At 46.8% G+C, this 19,062-nt stretch overlaps 1 protein-coding gene and 1 long non-coding RNA gene across 3 annotated transcripts in view; one reads left to right on the top strand and one right to left on the bottom strand.

The window, feature by feature from the left end:
- The window catches only part of LOC109309492, a 25,418-nt gene extending 14,858 nt beyond the window's left edge, over window positions 1-10,560 (top strand). Inside the window, exon 3 of the long non-coding RNA XR_002100929.1 lies at window positions 10,146-10,560. This is a non-coding gene — a long non-coding RNA (uncharacterized LOC109309492). The remainder of the gene's footprint in view (window positions 1-10,145) is intronic.
- Window positions 1-19,062, bottom strand: part of SLC4A4 (solute carrier family 4 member 4) — a 270,292-nt gene that overhangs the window by 205,444 nt on the left and 45,786 nt on the right. The gene's annotated exons all lie outside the window — the stretch shown is intronic.

Genomic DNA, 19,062 nt, shown 5'->3' with positions numbered 1-19,062 from the left:
TGGGGCTGGGGCTGGGGCTGTTGCCCTGCCAAGACAGTGCCTGGAGTCCAGGTGGGAATGTGCAGCTACAGGGCTTAGATGGGGGAATGGGACACAGCCACGGGCAGCTCACCTTGGGGACAATTCCCTGCCGCTGCACACACTCCTGGACAGGGGGGCATGAAAAAGCAGGCACTCCTCAAGATTTGTGCGCAGGGCAGGAAAGGGTACGGGCTCCCTGCTGTGGAGCTCCAGGATCCCCTCCCTGCTGCCCTCTCCCCAGGGACCTCCACAGGCTACAGCCCAGTGGGTGGGACCTGGTGTGGAAGGGCGGAGCAGGGCAGGGAGTCTCAGTGCTGCCGCCACCACCACTGGAAGTTGAACGCCAGCCATGCGGCCAAGGTGAGGCACCCTCTGCACACCCCACAACAACAGAGGGGCACAACTCTGCACCACTGCTGCCAGGCAGGCAGAGGGCACCTCGCCATAGTGGTGTGACTGGCACAGGGCTTGCAGCAGCAGTGGCACTGAGTCTCGCCACTCTACTCTGCCCTCCAGCACCCAGTCCTGCCCACTGTGCTGCGGAGGCTCCCAGAGGAGGGCAAGGTGAGGAGCCCTGTGCCCTACCATGGATACAGCCTGTCTCCACCCCTTCCCTCCTCCCATGGGCTCTGCTCGCCTCCACTCTGGCCATGCTGCCCACTGGGAGGTGGGGCATGCTCTGCTCCAGGCACTATAGCTGCCACTTCCCATATGCAGCAGCCAGGGCTGGGGCGCTGCTGGCTACCTGCAGCTGGTGCCCACAGAGCCAAAAGCAGGCAGCATGCAATTGCTGGGTCCCATAGCCCTGGCAGCTGAAAGCCCCTTCCAGCAGGGCTGGGGATGGCAGGGGGCTGCAGGTCAGAAGTGAGGGGCCCTCACAGGGATGGAGGGGGGCTGTGGGTCAGGAGTGAGGGGCACCAGCAGGGCCAAGAGGCTGCGGATTGGGAGTGAGAGGCAACAGCAGGGGTGGGAGGTCTGTGGCTTGGGAGTGAGGGGCAACAGCCTGGGCAGGGGCAGGGCACCAGCATATCAGGGCTGCTCAGTGCCACAAAAGAGAGAGGAGGACAATGAAGGATGGGGGGGAGGGCAGGTGAGTGAAGGGGGTAGGGTGAGCTCTGATTTTCCACAATAAAAAAACAAAATCAAATAATCAAATGGCAAAATATTTTTAGAATTTAGTGGTATTTAGAATTTATTTTATTATAATGATTGAGGCACTGGCAGGCTTCCAAGATGGTTCATTTTAAATGCGGAAAAATGCAGATTTTGGGAGTTTTAATCAGAGAATTCTGGAATCTTTAATCAGAGAATTTGGCATTTTTAAATCAGAGAAAACCAGGATCCTGGTTATCAGTAGATATTGTGTCAATTAAACCAGGTACACTACATTCAAAACTCTGCCAAGATCCAATTACTAGCAGCCTGAAGTTCCAGCTCTTGTGAAATACGGGATGTCTTGAAAATCTACACTTTTACTGTATTAAGCTCAACCTGCTAATAAACTCTGGGTTTTCCTTATCAATGGCTTCTTGGTAAGGAGTTTAGCCAGAACGCAATTCTCTAGAATGCATTTACTTTAAAATGGTAAGACAGAGGAATTTTACAAAAGTATAGTTACTCAAATTTCTTCATTAGCAAATTTTTCCAGTTCTATCTGCCAACACAGAGCTAATAAAATAACCTTTGTTTATATAGCACACCTTTCCCTGACTCCCAAAAAAATGCTGAATTATCTGTATATTTTTTGGAGGATTACTTAAGACTAAGACTGGGATGTATTAAGTCTTCTACACTAATGCATTTACAGAGCAAAAGGTTTTGGGGGGTTTTCTCTTTTGATTTTTTGGAGTGGAAATGAAGATTAAATCTTCTCAAAATCACGGAAGACATTTTTGGTACAGGAGAGGGACTACAATTGGCTGAATTTATTCTTGCCAGAGGCACTACTGTATGTTAAGTTGCCAACATGATGCAGAACTCATGTTGTATATTTTATCTGTAAGATGTCGCATTCACCAACACAGGACTCCAGAGCAACAGGTGGGGAAATCAACACGTGTGACTCAGAGGGAAAAAAAATATCAACAAAATCAACATGGCCACTTCCAAGGAAAACCCATAAGGCTCAAAAAAAGTCAGTGCTATCCAAGTGCTCACCAGCCTAACCATGTCTTCAGGAAATTGAGAAAGATAACAGCCTGCAACATCATGGCCACTGGCATTCATTTTCTACAGCCAAATGCTGTAAAGATTAAGGAGCAGTACTTTAGTCTACAACTCCATTATAATGGGCTACTGTTACAAAGGAAATTTCCTGGTCACTAGGATAAGCAAAGTAATGGCAGAAGCACTGAAATTAGATTGTTCCTAAAATGGAACACCGGGAAAACTCTCGATTTTTCTACTACCCCATGTAGAGCGAGAGGCAGCAGCAAGCTATATAAAGCTCTCTGGCAGCTTCTCAGTGAAAAGATAGCTCCACTCATCTTTCTAGGATCAGTTTACACTGAACTCCGCAGGGCAACTCTCTTTTGGCTGACGCTCATGAAAGCCTGGAGACGTAATGGAAAAAGCTGCAAAAGGAGGAACAAAATGATCAGCTTCCAAAGTCAATCCGATTTCTTCTCCAATTCTCCAGCCAATGGCTAAATAAATTCTTAATTGACTCTAGAATGTCACAGTTGCCAATCAGGAAGATGAAGCAAAAGGCAAGTGGAAGGTACGATTCTATTCCAGTGATAGACTGCCTGGCATAGTCACGCCACTTGTATCAATCTTGCAGCTTTCATTCAACCCTGGTGTCCTCACAGCTCTCCCCAAATAGAGAGGCCTTTTTTCTGAAAAGCATCTCTATCCAGGACAAATAAATGCCTCAACAGATGCTTGCCTTTAAGCAGGTACTCAAATTGTCTTGAAATCAATAGAAATTAAATATAGGACTTAAAGCCCTGCCTGTACTTCTTATTGCTACTCAGGAAGAAAGCCCAAGTGTAGTCCTGCATTTATGTGTGGAGTTACCAAGGGGCTGGATGTTATCTGCCATTTACACCTTCAGAATACATCAAATCTCATTGCTTCTCTAAGCCTGACTAGGATGTTTTCCACATATCCCCTGCTATTGAGTTGCAAGAAGCTGGAAACTCCCTTAGCCAAGTAAAAGTAATGTCTTTTTCCAGGTTGAAAAAGTTAAGAGACCTGGACTGTACAGATAATATTAGGTTTAACTTTAAAAATGTCAGCTTCTGTCAATCAATTAAAAACAGTAATGCACATCTTAGCAGCCTCTATCTTCTTGACTTCAGCTGGTACACATATTTCACCAACTAAAAGAAGACCCATTCCTCATAATTCAGGTTTTCAGAAGCAGGCCTTTCTTCCACCAGGAATGCAGAGTATGTTTCATGCCAGCTTTCAAGAAAAACCTAAAGCAATCCCCCTAGAAAGCTTTAACTACACTTTGCAAAGGGAACAATTGCTGCCTTAAAGTTCACACTATTTGGCAGTTAGCTTTTCTTTTATTCAGAAATATTTCCAGTTCCTACAAAGAAATGGGTGCTGGAGAGCAGTCAGCCAAAGCACTTCTATAGATTCCATCATATAAAACTATTCCAACCTAAGTGCTTTAAACAGAGACAGGCTGGAGCAGAAATAATGGGGGCACAGAGTTAGAGGAGCAGTTCCCTGACAAGAAAAACCAAGAAAATACATCATTAGGACTGTACTATTCCTATGCATCTAGGGGAGCTGCAAAGTGAACCCCATCCACTAAAATCCTCTCTTATTAACCAAGTTCCTTTTGGCCAAAGGTTTCAGGAATCCCTATTAATTTAGAGACAAAGGTTTTTTTTGTAGGGCTGTCAATCTGGGTTAATATGCATGATTAATGCAAATACCAGTTAACATCCTAATTTTTTAATGCATATATCGCACACGTTGTTTTGGAGCCGGCACCCAGGCTGCTCTGCAGTGCCTCTCCACCGCCATCACCGGGCTGCCCTGCAGGACAGCGCTGGCAGTGCAGAGTTGCCACAAGGCAGCCCGGTGACGGCAGTGGAGAGGCACTGCAGGGCAGCCTGGGTGCAGGCTCCAAAACTACGTGTGCAATATATGCATTAAAAAATTAGTATGTTAACTGGTATTTGCATTAATCATGCATATTAACCCAGATTGACAGCCCTACAAAAAAACCTTTGTCTCTAAATTAATAGGGATTCCTGAAACCTTTGCAAGCCCCGGCAGAGACCCAGGGTGCACGTGCCCCGCCCCCAGTTTGTGCATGGGGAGGAGGCAGCTGCTACTACATGCTGGGCTCTGAGTGCCAAGCCCCGCCGCAGCTGCCCCAGAAGAGGCACAATGTCTGCCCAGCGGCAGGACACATGTGGCATCCAGCCACTCCTAGACCAGTTGCATCAGGGCTCAGCGCTCAGAGCCCAGCACACAGTGACAGCTTCCTCCGCCTGTGCTCAGCACCCCCCCGAACTGGTACCAACTTTCAGAGGCTCCGCAACTGACCAGTCAGTCACAATCAACTGGTTGGTAACTACTACCTTAGCCACATAATTTGTGTTATGCTCTTAAAAACAATGTGAGTTTATTTTCTTGTACCACCTTGGCAGGTCTCTGCTATCTGAGTAACTTCCCTTCGAATTTTTGTCTATATTGTCTGCATTTTCATTAACCACCTTCAGAGTGCATTCTTCTCATGAAGTGGTGGCAAGTAAATCATACCACCACCTGCCAATGACAGTAACTGTAATACACTTCATTGCATGTTAATGCTGCTTCCAAAGGACATTATTACTACCTTGCTACTGTGCCTGGGGCTGTTGCTTTGCATATGATACTCATTTCACCTGTGTCACCACACTAGAAATAATGCCATTCAAAGGAATTCTCCCTAGACTCCTTCAGATCCAGCCTAGCCCCACCAAACCATTTACTCTTTCAGCCCATTTTTAGCCCACATTGCTGTATGCATATTGCTAATCTGGTAGGAGTTCAAGCCAGTGGCGCTCAACCTTTTGGATCAGAGAACAGATGAGTGGTGCAGGTCAGATTCATGGCCTGAATCAAGCCTGATACCCACCTCTGCTAGCCCCACGTACTGGGAATGGGCCCCAACTGGCCCTGTGTGACACTGTTATTGGTTCTGAAGGCCCAATCTAGCATGCAGGGCATGGGGCTCCTCACAGGTCCTGAAACTTGGCCCCAGGGGAGCAGCAAGGCACCCTTACTGCCAAAATTTCAGACCTATGAGGACCCCTACAGCCAGGGGTTGAAAGGCCCTGGTCTACACCAGTGTTTCTCAATCCGTGTATCGCGACCAAAAAGCGGGTCACAAGAATATCTGAAAGGGCTGTGAGCAAGTCCCAGAAAAATGTGGGAAATCATGGGTTTCCCCTTGGCAGCATTCCAGCCTCCAAGGGGCTGCTTGGGGCAACTGGAGGCAACAGAAGCACATGAGTCTGTGTGTGCACACATGTGGTTGGCATGCAGCCAGGCAGCAGGAACATGGGCACAGCTTCAGCAGCTGGTTGCAAAGTAAGTGTATAGGGAGCGGGGGATGGAGGTCCAGAGCTTGGGGACTGCCCAGGGTGGGTGTGGGGTGGAGGGGCAGGTGCGTGAAGCAAGGGCAGGTGCTGCCAGCACTGGGAAAAGGGCACAGAGGCTGTGGCAGGTCAGGGGAAGCAGGGGGAGGTACCTACCCCTCCAGCAGGGGAAAGGGGAGGAGGCAGTCCTTCGGGGGCAGCAGGGAGCTGCAAGGCTGGGCCGGTGGCACCAGGACCAGTGCCTGTACTCACAGGGATGGGACAGTCAGGAGACACTACTCAGGGGTCTGGTGGGGCTGTGACCAGGTTGCCTGGCTCAGCACAGAAACCCCAGCCCAGGTCAGGGGGGTGCCACAGGCCTCTTCTCCTCCTCCGCCCAGCCTGTGCCAGGGCCAGACTCACTCTTATCACCCACCTAAGCCATAGCTGCTGCGCTGCGGCCCGAGCAGGACTGGGACAGCTGGGCCCCCCCACCTCCAACAGGGCTGGGAGGGCAGGGGGGCTGCAGGTTGGGAGTGAGAGGCACCAGCAGGGCCAGAGGACTGTGGGTCAGGAGTAACGAACACTGACAGGGCCAGGGGGCTGTGGGCTGGGACTGGCAATCAATCTTTACAAAAAAAGGTTGAGAACCACTGGTCTAGACAGTTTTTCTTGCCTGTTTGCACAAAAGCCAAAAAACAAAATAAACCATTCTGGTTGCCCTTTTTTGTAGTCTGTCCTTTATAATTGAGAACCAGCTGAAAACTGCCTTACATGTGAAGAACTCCAGTGCTAACAGCCCGCTCAAAAGCCAGTTGAAGTCAATGAGCTTCCACTGACTACCTTCCATAGGCTTTTGATTAAAAACCCTAGATTTTTAAAAGTTAGATGCCCAGGTCTGTGCACAAAGCCTTTTAAACACAAAAGTGCACCAATGGGAAAGACCAAAGGACCAGAGTTAGAGTCACCATGCAAGCAATTGTGCATATGCCAATGCACAAGCCACAATTGCCTTAAGACTACAAGCCTCCTTTTTTAAAGTGTGACACATCAGAAATAACTTGAAGACAGAATAGATGGTTTATATGTTCTCTGCGTCACCCAAATTCCTCGGTGGCTCACATGAATGAATATTTCCCTAAGAACACAAAGCACAGCATCCTTCCCATATCCCCAGTTTTCCCAAATTGAGGAGATCCTGAATCCTATGCCTTTACTTCCATTGCACCACACTGTAAACTCTTGACTCAAAATAGGGCAACATGCTTTACTCAGTGAAAAACTACCAGGTCCCTTCAGGAAACACAACAGTTAAGCTATTCATCAGAGCATGTCATCTATGCCTAATAAATCATGCTGCTATGGAGCTGCTTTTGGAGCATGAGCACAACACATGGCAAATGCTGGAGATCTCCAGGCAGATCAGGCTGCCCAAAATACCTCTTCCCTTCATGCATGTCCATGTAACTCACAGGTTATTATACACCAAGATCTTAGAGATAATCTAACACCACTCATATGCTGGATGAACTCAGCTCCCATTACTATTTTAAAATATCAAGTTCTCTAGTTGGAGGCAAGAACTGAACATGAGCCCACCACTGCATTCAAGTTGAGGCTAGTCCATTCATACATTTCTTTACAAAGGCTGCAGGGATTAATGTGTTCATTTATTTCTATCCAACTGCTGATATCTGCAGTGCACTTGCAGTAAGTGTAAAATTCAGAAAGCAAAAACATATTAAAAATCCATATCTGAGCTTTACAGTGATAAATTAAATACTTGGTCAGAATACATATGCCAGTGAGGCACTTGCTCACATTTCAATTAACATTTACTTTCTGTATAACTTTCTGTGACTGCATTCTCTCTCTCATAATTCTAAATGACTTAACTCCCCTTTTTGCCCCAATTCAATAAGTGATGATTCAGCAAAAGGGCCTGAAACAAAATAAAATAAATAAATCCAAAAACAAAACAATTAAAAACAAACAAACAAAAAAACTTCCACCAACTTCAGTAGCATTGGATCAGGCCTCAAGAGGGCAACAACAACCGCAATGAGAAAGTGCATCTTTGAATTCCTTACTGCTGTCACAGTATGAATTTTGGAATAATTTAATAAATGAATTTAATCTTTTATTAACTGACTCCTTTCTCTAGGAAACGGTTAACAAGGAAAGAAGAAAAAGAATAATTTTCAAGAGCTAATGTGGCAGTCAAGGCCTTTTTCACCCCTTCCTGCCCCCCCAATCACTCCACTGATTCTTTAGGCTTTATCATCTGATTCAGGGTCAGTTTATGTTTGTTTTCATCTCTGTTCCTTTTGGCTCTTCTTCCCTACAGTCCAAATCTTCCGGGGCTTGTGTTGAAATTCCCAGCAACAAAACAGCTAATGCTAATGTGTCATCTACGTTTCAGAGTTAAGGTTCACATAGAGATAAGAGCGGAAGTTCGTATCTTTCAGGCACTGACAGCTGACTGGGAAATCTGTAGACCCAGGAAGACAGTACAGCATCAGTTTACACATGGTGGATGCATCTACATGTGAAATTAATTTGACCAAATAAACTCCGGCACAGCTTGCATGACAGTTTATTGCTCCTGGGCACCCCATTTACATATGCACCCAGGCCAAAACATGTCAAACTGGGTCAGAGCCGTCCCAGCTGGCAGAGAGCCCTGGGGTCAGCCTGCCAGCCCAGGGCTGCTCCGACCCAGATCAATGTATTGCAGAGGGGCTGTCTGGGGCACGAGGGTGATTCAATGGGGGGACTAGCCACTGAAGCACCCTCATGTCCCAGGCAACCCTTTCAGCATCTAAATGTTCACTGCAGTGCACTAAATAATGTCAGATAATACTTACATTTACAAGTTCTAACCTACAGTGATGTTTATAATTTACTGTGGCTGAATAGCACTGCAAACTTAGACACTGAGACTTTATGGCAGAGCTAATTAGGCAACACTGCAGTATACATCTCATGTAGATGTGCCCAGTATGTGTTTTCACTGTTATCTGTTCACAGCTATGCAAGTTATACCTGACCGCCTGATTTCCTTCTATTATAAGCAGGGAGCCTGCTTTTCTCTGATAAAAAAAATCCCAAATTCTGACAAAATCCCAAATTCTCTGATAAAACTGCCAAAATCCATTATTAAAATTAAAAGCCCCCTGCAATCCTCCCTAGCCCTGCTGGTGCCCCTCACCCACCCTCCAATTATCCCCCAGCCCTGCTGGTGCCCCTCACTTGCCCCCAAAGCCCTCCCAGCCCTGTTGGTATCCCCACTGCCCTTACAACAGCCTCCCACCCTACTCATGCCTCTTGCCTCTACCCACAGCCCCTGCCCCCCAGCCCTGCCAGAGGGAGCCCCCAGCTGCCAGGGCTATGGGACCAGTGACCCAAGTCTGCGGCTCCCTGCCCCCAACAGCAGGCAGCTGCAGCAGAAGCATCATGGAGTTGGCTCCCTCACTGTTCTGCCTGCTCAGAGGTGGGGCCACCTCCTGGCTCCCCCCAGCCATGACCTGCAACCCCCAGCCCTGCTAGAGGGACCCCCAGCCCCCTGCAAGTCCCACTTACCTCAGGCTCCAGGAGCGAAGAGTGAAGCTGAGCTGAGCGAAGCTGTGGCTGACTGAGAGCCTCAGGCCCTGCCCTTCCCCCTCCCCCTCCAAGCAGGACTGGGGGTTTCCCACCCTGTTTGCAAACAGCTCTTGCAGGCTGGAGCTCAACCAGCCTGCAGAGCTCTTTGCAAAAGCCGAGAATCCACAAGTTTCTCTGCTAAAAGGAGAAATCCAAGTTTTCTCTGATAAAAAGGGGAAATCCGTGGTTTTCTCTGTTTTTTCATGAGAAATGGAAAACCAGGATCCCTGATGATAACAGGCTCTGTGAATGGGAAGAAAGCAGTGGGTGTGATATAACTTCCCCTTTATTCAGCACCAGTGAGGCTACATCTGGAGTACTGTGTCCACTTTTGGACCCCCACTAAAGAAAGGAGGTGGACAAACTGGAGATACTCCAGCAGGGGGCAACGGAAATAGGGCACATGACTTCTCAGGAGAGGCTGAGGAAACTGGGCTTATTTAGTCGCAGAAGAGAAGATTGCAGGCTCCCCACCCCACCCCACCCCACCCATTCCTCACAAGGTTGCTAAAATATCTATAAATCCTACTCTGTCAAGTGGCAGCAGCAGCAACAACAGCCACAGCAATTGCTGCCACCCACTAAGCCACCATCTGTGCTCCAACATCCAGAAACTGCAATCCAGACCAGGAAAGGTTAATAGGGCATGGAAGTAATTCTATTTGCCTCCTAGGATGAGAAGAGACATGCATGCACTCACTCTGACACCCTTTCATCCTTCCACCTGCTCACCCTGCCAGCCAATCCTAGCTATCATTTCAGTCTGGCAGATGACAGACTCCATCACATGAGAGCAAGAGGCTGTAGAAAAAATTATTCAATAACAACATTATACAGGATGAGTAGATTTTGGTGCATCCACAGGGCAGAAAAGCTACCAGCTTCAGGAATAGTTTGTTTAGAAGGGACATTTTTAAAGGCCTCTAGTAAATCCTGTTTTGCTTGTTTGTACAGGTGTCAGATGCAGAAGAAAACCAAAGTTGAGCTATTTTTCTACATGGGGAAGCAAAGGTGGTAGTGTCAGAGATGGTGTGTATAAAGACTTCACTTCAGGATTTTAACCCACAGACAAGAACACCTACGTCCAACCTTTGATAGGAAAATCTACACTGTATGTATACTACAGGGGTAGGCAACGTTTTTTGGCCAAAGTACCAAAAAAACCACAATGTCTACCTTGTAAGGTGCCAGAGTGCCAGCATGCCACAAAAACAAAATGGGGGCAGGGAGGAAACATGGTAGGATGCAATGCATATTTAATACCGTTAATAATCATAAATGTTGCTTTTTTTGCTTTTTTGCTTTTTCTACAGAAAATACCAGGCTTTCTAAATATTCAAAACCTCATGACAATAAATGAAACTTCATGTACTGCCTTTGTACTAGTGATTTGTTATTCTTGTTAAGCATGTTGTGATGAGAGGGGGAAGAGAGGGAGAGAGAAGCAAGGAGCAGCAGGCACCAGTGGAGTCACTGCGGGTAGGGTGTCCTGGTCAGGCCCTTGGGAAGGCTGCAGCCAGAGGAGAGCTGGTGTTAGGTGGGGAGCAGGGGTTGCCCCAGGGCTCTATAGGCTCAGGCCCAGCAGTACCAGAGGTAGGGCCCAGTCAGCTCACACAGCTCTGCAGGGAAGGGGCGCAGCCACCCTGCTGCCTGCCTGGACAGGACACCAGGCTCAGGGGGCTCCCTGTTTGGTCTCTGTGTGTGCCAGTTACATTGCGAGTGGGAGCTGCAGACACAAGTTGTTCCCTGGGCTCTGGGAATAACTGCTGCAGCCAGCGCTCAGGACTGAGTCTGCCAGCACAGCGGCTCCATGCAGTGCCTACCCCAGCCCTGGCCCCTTGAGGGGAGCTGCAGGTGGGCAAGGCTGGGCCTTGGGCAGGGTGGGGGTAGCCATGGTGGCTGTTCCCAGGCTCCAGGGGGCTCCCACAGCCAAGCCCTTGCACCGGGGATGGCTCTGCCCTGCCTGTACTGTGCCCAGTGTGCAGAGAGCCCGATCCCAGAGAGGGAAGCCCCCCCAGCCCAGCATCCTGCCCCACCCAGGCAGCATCCCCATGTGCACAGGATGGCTGTGGCCCACGCCTGCAGAGCTACGCAGCCCAGGCCAGGCCCCACCACAGGCATGTCTGGGCACCCCTGCCTGCCCACCCACCACACTTGAACCTGCAAAGCCCTAGGGCCGCCCCCACTTCCTGCCCAGCCCCTGCCTTCCTAAGGACCTGACAAGGCTGGCTTGCCCGCAGCACCTCCCCCCCATGCCACCCAGAACCTGCTCTGACTGCCCAGCCCCAGCACTCAGCACCCCAGTACTGCCCCTGGTGCAACAGGGTGTCTGCCTGCCTGGACTCAGGGCTCTGTGGTCTGCTGAAAACCTCCAGGGCAGCAACCCTGCACAGCACCTGCCCCAGCCCTGTCCATCCACAGCTCCCTCCAGGGACTAGCTGGGCTGGAGGGTGCAGCCTGGAAGCGAGGGGCAGAGGCAGTAGAACAGACAGTGCCCCTGCCTGCATTCTTCTGGCTCCGCCCCAGTGCCTGCTCCGGTGCTGGGACTTGTGGCTGCACAGGACAGCCCGGAGCAGCAACTTAAAAAAAAAAAAATTTAAAAATTTCTTTCCATGCCTCCCGGGGTGCCAGGAAAAATGTCTCTACATGCCACTAATGGCATACATGCTGGGGGTTGCCGACCCCTGGTATACTAGATCCTGGAAGAAAAGTTCAATTCCCTTTCATATAGATAAGGCCAGATGTTTTACAAGTGACCTCCATTGAAATGAACTCCCAGGGCCTGCCTGCATCCCAGTGACTTCAACTAGGGTTTGTGTAAGCATCTAACTACAGGTCTGAGCCCCCAAGTGCTATTCCCAAATGCTGTTTAGGCTTCAGTTGTTTTCAGCAGGAACACAAGGAGCAGCTCCAGCAAATATTCATTTAAGATTTAATAAAAGCTTTTCATCATCTCCCTTGAATCACATCACAAACATCCTACAAGGATCAAGTCTCTCTTCTTTCCATATATTTGCATGTAGATTTCTCTCTGTGGCGTGTTTCTTCCACCAGGGTTGATGTGGTCTGAATGAACCAAGTGTCCCTAACTTTCTGCCCATGTCTGTATTGGAACAAATATGATTTATTACCAGCACAAGTCTCTTCTGCAGTAGATCGCAGAGGTAAAACTCAACAAATCACTTTATTAGGTAGAGTCCTGGTAGCCCCATCCCTAGCCGCTGACTGGCTGCAAAAGCTGTCCATCATACAGCCCCACTACTTGCCGCTGACTGGCTGAGAAGGCTGTTCATAATACAGCCCTGCCCCTCACCACCGATTTGTGGAGAGGCACGGGGCCACACAACAGGAAGCCCTCTAAGCCAATTAGTGACGAGCAGTGGGGGTGGCAGTCATCTTGGGCTCTCCTATGTGCCAGGAGCCCCCTCACCCCTTTCTCCCCTGGCAGGCTGCATGGCCATGATGCAGTGCCATGAGGACTGTTAGCTCTCTCTGGGGAGCCAGCATTTTATTTTCAGTAAGTTTTTTGGTTTTGGTTTTTGTTGGGGGGGTTTGGGGGGTTTTTTTGCACATTTAGCAGACATTGCCTGCTTCTGTGGGCAATGCTGGATTTCGTGTTTTCTGCAAAATCACAATTTCAGTCCTTAGTAATGAATGCTTCTCCAAAGTTTGTTCATCAACTGCCAATCCTTTCCTCCACGGTACCTGTTGTAGAACATGCTTTTTCATCAAGGCCATCAACAAAGCATATTATGTCCAAGAGTGCATTCACTCAAGTTAATTGTGGGTTCCCATACAACAGGTAGCCATCCTGTGTTCTAGGATATTACATCTGAAACAAACTTCTCATTATCTCAAATCTAACTCCCTTCAGTGTTCTGCTTAAAACCTCACATGTAGGATGTCTCCTCAGGCAGTAGAGCAGTTCATCAGTTCCCTACAATTATTCTGTTTGTTAATTCCAAGTTTATTTTAAGCTAATAACATTAGATGGTAGTGGTGGCTAAATTGCAAGAAAAAGCTACTTCATTCTTTAACAGTGGTTTTCACACTTTTGGAAATCTGCATGGACCCAAAGGTGCTTAACAATAGCCCTTTAATAAACCAAAGGTAGATGTACAGTGATGGCAGAACATCTTGCTGAAGGAACAGAAGGGGTATAAAAGAAAGCAGGTGGATAAAAATCAACTACATTTAAAAAAAAATTTAAACAGATTTTTTATTTAAATTAGATTGTCTTGATTTGATCATAATTTTATTTATTTTTTGTTAAAATGCATTTTTTAAAAAATAAAACTTATATAAAGATAGTTTTAAGATATTTTAAAGATCAAAGATATCATCATGGAATAAGGATTATAATTTCTAATTACATACTATCTGAGACAATGGGAGTGTCCAGAAGAGCACTCACTTGTCTGTTGCAGTGTCTCAAACCAGTTTGAGATGCAGCAAGGGGTATGCTGAGAATGAAAAAATGTTCCCCGCACTACATATTTGCAGTGCAGGCTCTAAATTTGATACCTGGATTTACAGGTATCAAAAATACAAAACAAAACACCTGCAGAAAAAAGCAGGGCAAAGGTAAGGGCTTGACTGTGTGTACACAAACTTACAGAGAGACAGCAGGGCTGATAGGTAGGTGAATCAGGTCTGTTATTTCTCACCTCCATATACTGCTGTCCTGGACCATGTCCCTTCAGAGAAGCACTCTAGTATCTGGCCAGAGCGCCTCTGTGGTGCTTCTGTTGCCCCAGCACATGCCCTTAGCATGTGGAGCAAACAAGCAGGGCAAGGCTGTGGTGTGACCCAGCCCCGGGCAGTGTCCTAGATAAGCAGGGACTGGGACGAGAAAGGCTGTGTGGTTTCTGCGTGGGGGGTTGTAGATGGGTGTGGGGAGATGTAAGGTGTGTGGGGCATGGCAGGGAGGTGTGGGGGCAGATTTGAGGAGGGGCTGCAGCATGCCTCCCACCACCCCCTGCGGTGCTAGCTGTGCCATGCCCACTGCAGCACTGCCTGACCCATAGTCTGTGCGGGGAGAATGGGCCTGACCCAACCCAATCCAACCCAGCCTGGCACAGCATGGGTCGCTAGCGTGCCTTTGGACAGGACCGAAATCGTAGGCAGACAAGGTTCTTTGGGTAGGTGCAATATATTGTATTAAACCAACTAAACAGTTGGAAAAATTGTTCTTTGCAAATTTTCAGGCACAAATGTCCTTCTTCAGGCATAGGGAGAGTTTGTTGTCTCCAAAGATAACACCCTTATTAACAGCAGTATATGGAGGTGAGAGATACTGGCAAGGATATTTGAGAACTTGTGGCACTTGGACAAGGTACCTGAAGATTGGAAGAGGGCCAGTGTGGTGCCTACCTTCGTGAGAGGAAGGAAGGAGTTTCTGGGGAACTACAAGCCAATCAGTTTGACCTCAATCCCTGGAAAGATCTCAGAAAAAATTATCAAAGGGAACATTCGACAGGCTAACAGAAGGCAACGTTCTGAGGAACAGCCAGCGTGAGTTTGTTGTGGGCAGGTCTTGCCTGAACAATCTCATTTCCTTCTATGACCAGCAGAAATGTGGGCTGGAAAATTTTCCAGTGCTTTATTTTTCCATGGGAAATTTTCCATTTCTAAAAATTCATTGTTTCATAAAATTAATTATCTATTACAACCCCATGCTCCTCATCCATGTGGGAACTAATGACATAGCCTGAAGTAATCCAGACCAAGTCATGAGTGACTACAGGGCTCTGGGGGCTTGGCTCAAGGGGTTGGGGGCCCAGGTCATCTTTTCTTCAGTGCTCAAGGGGTTGGGGGGGTGCAGCAAGAGAGACCTAACTATAGGTATATACTACAGACTACCAAACCAGGGGGAGAAACTATCTGGAATTCACCCAAGAATTGACTGAGGCCACACATGCACGTGATATGGTTGTCATGGGTGATTTTAATTATCCAGACATCTCCTGAGAGGAACACTCAGCCAAGCTGGATCAGTCAAGATCCTTCCTGACCTGTGTCAAGCAGCTCTTCCTGACTCAGGAGGTGCATGGTTCAATTAGAGATGATGCTCTGCTAGATTTAGTCCTGGCCAAAGGAGACAACCTGGTGACTGACTTAAATATAGAGGGAAGTCTGAGTGATCACAATTATTAAACCATCATGTTCACTGTCCAACATAAAGCAGACAAATCTGATAGCAGGATTGAAGTCTTGGACTTCAAAAATGCAAATTTCAACTAGCTTAGGTCATTGGTAGGGCAAGTGCTGCGGAACCAGGGAGTAAAGGCTAAAGGTGTGCACAAAGAACAGTTGTTCCTTAAGGACACGATCTTGGAAGCAGAAAGGAAATCCATTCCCATGCAGAGAAAAGGTAACAGAAGGGCTAGGATGGCCTCTTGGCTAAATAAGATCTGTGTCATCCTGGAAAGAAGTGGGCAGCAGTGTCCCCCAGAGGTCGGTACTTGGTCCAGTACTTTTCAACATCTTTATTAATGATTTGGATGTGGGGGTGAAGAGCTCACTGGCTAAGTTCATGGACAACACCAAGTTATGGGGAAGTGTGGTCATGCTTGAAGGCAGGCTACAGATACAGGCAAGTAGTTGAGTGGATCAGAATCTGATGAAGTTCAACATCAAGAAATGTAAAGTGCTCCACCTCGGGACAAGCAACCCCCAACACACCTACAAGCACCAAACTGACTAGCACCATGAATGAAAGGGACCTGGGGGTAATAATAGACCACAGTATGAACGAGCCAGCAGTGCGATGCTGTAGCCAGTAGGGCAAACAGAACTCTGGCATGCATCAATCGATGCATCTCCAGCAAAACCAAGAAGGTGATTCTTTGGCTCTACTCAGCACTGGTGAGACCACAACTGGAGTACTGTGTCCAGTTCTGGGCACCACACTTTAACAAGGACATGGACAAGCTTGAAAGAGTCCAAAGAAGAGCCACCCATATGATCAGAGTCTTACATGGCAAGCCATATGAGGAAAGGCTGAGGGATCTGGGACTCTTCAGCCTGAAGAAAAGAAGGCTGAGAGGGGAACTGGTAGTAGCTTGCTGATTCAGGCTTACTACCCTCTGTAAGCTACTGACCTCAGTGAAAGAGAGTTAAATTCTGTTGAAGCGGATGAGTGGACAACCATGGCATATCATGCACAGTTCTTTGGGTGTGCTAAAATTAGTGTGTCAACAGTTTTCAATGCCTTTGTTTTTTTCCTTAAATCTAAACAAACAATGTAAGGGAAATACATGCTATTGTGTATTGTCTTTACAAGTATTCCAATAAAAATAATTTCTTTCCACATAAAGCTTTGTATTGATTTGACTGTAACATTTAAACTACACTAAGTGTGCTGTATTTAATTTTTTTCCTAATCAAATATTTCAGTTCAAATACTTGTAGCTTTGGGACTTAAAATTAACATGGGGTACTTTTTTAGTTTTGTTTACTAAATATAAGTCAATCAACTCAACATGCTAAATCAGATCATGCTGTATTTAGGGCACTGGAAAAATTTCCAGAAAATTTTCCAATTCAAAATTTTATGGAAACCCCACATCTCTGATGACCCAGTGATGTACCACCTGGATAAAGGGAAAGAGATTGATATCATATATTTGGACTTTAAGAGAGCCTTCGACCTGGTGTCCCATGATGTCCTCATGTAAAAAGTGGGGAACTGTGGCCTCGGCTACCCTACAGTCTGATGGCTGGGGAACTGGCTCCGAGGTTGGACCCACAAAGTGACAGTTGACAGAACCAAATCAACATGGCACTCAGTGACCAGTGGTGTCCCCCAAGGCTCCATTCTCGGATCTGTACTCTTCAATGTTTTTATAAATGATCTGGACTCTGGTGTCAGAAGTGGACTGGCGAAGTTCACTGATGACACCAAACCATGGGGAAGAGTGTCCACACTGGAGGATATGCTGGTGATCCAGGCCAAGCCTGATAGGTTTGCAACATGGGTGGATGAAAACCTGATGGCATTCAATACAGAGAAATGCAAGGTGCTCCATCTTGGGGGGAAAAAAATTCGAATCACACTTACAGGATCAGCAGTGCTACACTTGCTAGCACCATGGCCAAAAGAGACTTGGGGGTGATGATTGGCTACAAAATGAACATAAGCCACCAATGCGATATCACCGTTGGCAAAGCGATTAAAACTGCTTGCATCCACTTATGCATCTCAAGGAAGACCCAGTGTCATCTTCCCACTGTACTTGGCTTTGGTGAAGCTGCAGCTGGAGTACTGCATCCAATTCTGGGCTCCACAATTCAGAAAGGATGTGGAGAAGCTTGAGAGTCACATGCATGATAAGAAGGCAAGAGAGACAGCCTTATGAAGAGAGGCAGAGAACCATGGGACTCTTTAGCTTGGAGAAATGTAGGCTCAGGGGTGACCTGGTGGCAGCCTATAAGTACATAAGGGGTGTGCATCAGGATCTGGGGGAATGCTTGTTCACCAGAGCACCCCAAGGGAAGACAAGGACCAACAGACACAAACTCCTGCAAAGCCATTTTAGGTTAGACAAAGAAAAACTTCTTCACTGTCCGAGCCACCAAAGCCTGGAATAGACTCCCCCCAGAGGTGGTACAAGCACCTACTCCGGACACTTTTAAGAAACATTTGGACGTTTATCTTGTTGGGATCCTTTGACCCTAGCTGACTTCCTGCCCCTTGGGAAGGGGGCTGGACCTGATGCAAGGTTTCAAGAAGTCAAATGAATAAAGGATATCGAACAACAAGAACATGCACTTTTTATAGAAAACAATGATTAAATCAAGGCTTCCTGACCAGCAATTTAAATCATGATTTAAATTTATTTGATTTAAAAGCAAGCCCACTCTGGAAGGAAGCTGGTATTCACTGCTGCTAGGTATACAAAAGCCTGTGGAGATTCCAGGGTCCAAGCAATTCTTTAATCACTTCAAAAATATATTATAAAAAGAAAAAGAAGCAGCTTCCTAGCAAACAATATTGTTGAGGTGACTCTGAAGTGAAGCAAATATAAAAACCTGTTATTTGACAGGTCTTCTTTAAAAATGTATTAGTATTATGTCTGCTTAATTATAACTTCACCTACTCCCACTTTTTTGTCTGGAGTAAATAATAGCATTATGCCCATAACAGCACAGAGCTGTTGCTAATCCATCAGTGCTCCTAGAAGACAGTAAGGGTGTTTCTATTTCAGGGCTGGCTAAATCACTCATCATCAGCTTTCCACTCCCACTGAAATCCATTTTATACAGAACCTGTATAATTAATAAAGGAGTTCTGTGCAATAAACTATTTAGAGGCCTAAGTCATTTCTAACCAATTTCCCTATTTATCAAAAGCAGAGGAAAACTGGTGCCTCCACCTGAACAAAGCTACCCACTTGGAAAGACATGAATCATAAAAACACGTTGTGCAAAACATATTCTATTAAATATTAGTGGAATGTTGTAACAGCCACCAAGCCAAACAGGCAAGCTTAGCTTACATGTTTCTAAACACTTCCAAATCTTGCTTTCATATACACATAAGCAGACAGGAGCACAGAAACATTGAATGACTTGTTCCCACACTTTTCAAACAGATTTGGATCGAGTTTAATCCAAAAAGGGTAGCCCTTTAGTACCAGCTCTCACCTACCTAATTCAGCCCTTCACAGCTATGTAAAGTATCTTTGGCTTAGAGTTGAAACATTTCTAAGTGAGAATTTTTTTTCTGCGCAGCAAATTCCTTAGACTTTTTTGTCCCTTAGCAGTTTCACGTGAATGCACAGAACAGAATTAGACAAAGAATTAAGGTGGCTTAGGTAATTATAGCTGCACATGTTATCATCAGCCCAAGACAGAGGATTAACAGGGT

This window comes from Crocodylus porosus, unplaced genomic scaffold (genome assembly GCF_001723895.1).
Source record: "Crocodylus porosus isolate Cpor-Errol unplaced genomic scaffold, CroPor_comp1, whole genome shotgun sequence".
In the NCBI taxonomy this organism is placed as follows: Eukaryota; Metazoa; Chordata; order Crocodylia; family Crocodylidae; genus Crocodylus; species Crocodylus porosus.
The sequence above is the reverse complement of the archived record's forward strand: the minus strand, read 5'-3'. Positions and strand labels throughout refer to the sequence as shown.